At 39.0% G+C, this 3,830-nt stretch overlaps 1 pseudogene; it reads left to right on the top strand.

The window, feature by feature from the left end:
* Positions 1–1,516: 1,516 nt before the first annotated feature.
* LOC101713671 (mortality factor 4-like protein 1 pseudogene) lies at positions 1,517–2,525 on the top strand (annotated as a pseudogene).
* Positions 2,526–3,830: the final 1,305 nt, after the last annotated feature.

The following is a 3,830-nucleotide window of genomic DNA, read 5'->3' as shown; positions in this document are numbered from 1 at the left end:
GAGAAGTCTCAGGGTCTGATTTATTTTTATATCTTTAAGCAATGGCCAGGAGGCATTGGGCGGAACATGTTTACATTTTAGGTTGCCTTAGCAATTTCTATAGAAATAAAGGTTATTTTTTACTAAACAAAGTATATTTTTCCTAAGCTGATTCATTTCATTGAACATTATGAATACATTTAAAAATTACAATTGTCCCCTTATTTACCCACACTTAAGCAGAACAGAAAGTAACTTAATCAAAATCTCTATATCAGCGGGGATACAAGCAAGATTTAGTTAATTAAATGTCAAACTTGTGGTCGTCAGCTGGCCCTTGAGAAACTGCACAATGGTTAATATAGTTTGCTATTAGCTCTCTATTTTTTCTATACCTCTATTCATCTTGCTTAAATGTTGTTTGGGTTCATGGTCCATGAGCAGGAAATGTTTACACTACTTTGAGAAAAACTGAGCAACTTGCCTCCTTAGTGTATTTATCTGTCTTAACTTTCTTTCTATTTCCCATTTCCCACTGTGTCTTACATCTAAAATCTGTCCTTTCAATCTCTTTATAAGACCCCTTTAGTAAAAGAAAGTCATCAATAGAAGAAAGGAGTTACAGTGTCAGGAAAACAGAGGGAGTTTTAGGAGGGGTTTCTTTAGAAGTGGGTGTGACAATAGAACTGAGAGAAACAGGAATTTGGGACTTTTGAGCCAGATCAGATTTCAATACAACATTGCCAATTTGCCTCATGGAGAATATGTTGTTAGTCACAAATACAATGATTCTTGTGACCAGAGTAACAATTGTAAACATTAGGGCAAGAAAAAATAAAACATGAGGGTACGATGTGTTCCACCCTCCTTTTCCCCCAGCTGGAACTTTGTCAAGCAGCATTGGAGGTCGGTTGGGCTTCGCCATGTGTCCATTTATGTACAGAAGAGATTAGTGACTTTAAGGAATTAAGAATGGGAGGGATGGGGGGAAAATAAGAACCAAGATACATCATGTAAAGGTACTGGATCCCAATGATGAATGTAACTGTATTGTATACCTAAAATGTTCCAATAAACTTAATGAAACATAAGTAAATAAATAAAAGAATGGGAGAGATGCCTTGCAAGTGCAAGGACTTGAGTTCGATCCCCAGTATCAAAAAAAAAAAAAAAAAAAAGAATGGGAGGGATGTGCGTGTGGTTATGAGGGCAGCACTTGGGATCTTGTAGTGATGGAATTGTTCTAAACCTTAATTGCTATGAATGTATATGAGCCAATATATGTTGAAAATTGCATAGAACTAAATATACCATTCACATACACACTAGTGTAAGTAAAACTGTTGAAAAATAAGCTTGGTGGCTTGCATCAATGTTACTTTCGTGGTTGACACTACAATTTTTCAAGATGTCACTTTGGGCGCTGGCAAATCGGGCCCAGGATGTAGAGCGGCTGTGCCGGAGGGCGCGTCTGATGCGAGCTCGGGTTGGGTAGAGAGTAGGGGGTGGTAGTCAGGGGTGGTGGGAGAAGGAGGCGGCGAATCACTTATAAATGGCATCCAAGCAGGACCCGAAGCCCAAGTTCCAGGAGGGTGAACGAGTACTGTGCGTTCATGGGCCTCTACTTTATGAAGCAAAGTGTATAAAGGTTGCCATAAAGGACAAACAAGTAAAATACTTTATACATTACAGTGGTTGGAATAAAAATTGGGACGAATGGGTTCCAAATATGTGGACACCAATCTACAGAAACAGCGCGAACTTCAAAAAGCCAATCAGGAGCAGTATGCAGAGGGAAAGATGAGAGGGGCTGCTCCAGGACAGAGGACATCTGGTCTGCAACAGAAAAATGTTGAAGTGAAAGCAAAAAAGAACAAACAAAAAACCCCTGGTAATGGAGATGGTGGCAGTACCAGTGAGACACCTCAGCCTCCTCGGAAGAAGAGGGCCTGGGTAGATCCTACTGTTGAAAATGAAGAAACATTTATGCACAGAGTTGAAGTTAAAGTAAAGATCCCTGAAGAGCTAAAACCGTGGCTTGTTGATGACTAGGACTTAATTACCAGACAGAAACAGCTCTTTTACCTTCCTGCCAGGAAGAATGTGGATTCCATTCTAGAGGACTATGCAAATTATAAGAAATCTCGAGGAAATACGGATAATAAGGAGTATGCTGTTAATGAGGTTGTTGCAGGGATAAAAGAATGCTTCAATGTGATGCTGGGCACTCAGCTCCTCTACAAATTTGAGAGACCACAGTACGCTGAGATCCTTGCCGATCACTCTGATGCACCCACGTTGCAGGTGTATGGAGCACCACATCTACTGAGATTATTTGTACGAATTGGAGCTATGTTGGCCTACACACCTCTGGATGAGAAGAGCCTTGCTTTATTACTGAATTATCTTCATGATTTTCTCAAGTATCTGGCGAAGAATTCAGCAACTTTGTTTAGTGCCAGTGATTATGAAGTGGCCCCTCCTGAGTACCATCGGAAAGCGGTGTGAGGCGCTCTCACCAGTGTTTGGATCTCTGTCAACATGTTTTGTTCCTAGTCCTTCTCTTGTTCAAATGATGTACTTTGAAGATGTTAGTGTACAACAGAGTTGATGTTTGTTTTGATTTTAAACAGAGAAAATAAAAGGGGTTTCAGCTCCTTTTTTCTTTTCATTTCAAAGTTGCTACCTGTGTATTCAATGATGGACAACAAAGAGACATGGTGTAGTGTTTTATTGCCTAGTTGACAAAGCTGCTTTTGAATGCTGGTGGTTCTATTCCTTTGACACTATGCACTTTTATAATACGTGTTAATGCTATATGACAAAATGCTCTGATTCCTAGTGCCAAAGGTCCAATTCAGTGTATATAACTTAACACACTCATCCATTTGTGCTTTTTTTTTTTAAACGGTGCTTAAAGAGCCCATCCTTTGCAAGTCATTCATGTTGTTCCATAGGCATTTTCTCTTTGCTCAAATTGTTGAAGAATGGTGAATTGTTTCATGGTCTTTGTATTTGTGTCTAATGCACATTTTAACATGATAGATGCAATGCATTGTGTAGCTACAGTTTTCTGGAAAAGTCAATCTTTTAGGAATTGTTTTTCAGATCTTCAATAAATTTTTTCTTTAAATTTCAAAGAAAAAAAAGATGTCATCACTGGAGGAAATAGAGTTAAGTGCACTCAAGATCTCTCTGTATAAATTTTTACAACCACATGTGACTACAATGACCTAAAGTGTTAAAAGTTTCATTAAAATTTATTTAGTTTGCTACTTGTTACCATGGCTATAGAAAAAAGGCAGTCTGTCCTTAAGAGTGTACAGACATTATTATTTTCAATTTAAATTTCCATGCACCACTGTCCTCCAAGACACTTTGAATGTGGACTGTATTAAAACAATCACCATGGGCTGGGGATTTAGCTCAGTGGTTTCACTGCCTGCTCTGCAAGCGCAAGGACCCAAGTTCGATCCCCAGTACCAAAAAAAAAGGAGGAAAAAAAACCCCACCAACTTCAAATGATCCTAGCATATCTTGGGGTGCCACCTACAAACAGGTGTGGATATTCTTCCTCAACTGACTGGTCATCCAAAAACCCAATGAGGGTTTTACCTCTTCTGTAGAGGTAACAACCTATCCATTACTTAAGAAGAGATATCTTGGCATGCCCAAGTTCAGTGAGCACTTAAATATTTCTCTGTTAAGGAAGACCATGAATTCTGTGGAATTTATTTCCCACTCTCTGGTATACATGCATCTTAACAAGGTGCCTGGAGTAATTGCTACTTCCTGCACTCCAAATCTACTCAGCAAAATATAATCAATGTAATGGGCCAACATCATGTTCT

The sequence above is a fragment of the Heterocephalus glaber genome, unplaced genomic scaffold, assembly GCF_053883595.1.
Source record: "Heterocephalus glaber isolate CG9 unplaced genomic scaffold, H.glaber_assembly_v1.0 deba00001662, whole genome shotgun sequence".
In the NCBI taxonomy this organism is placed as follows: Eukaryota; Metazoa; Chordata; class Mammalia; order Rodentia; family Bathyergidae; genus Heterocephalus; species Heterocephalus glaber.
This window is presented reverse-complemented; position numbering and strand designations above follow the sequence as displayed.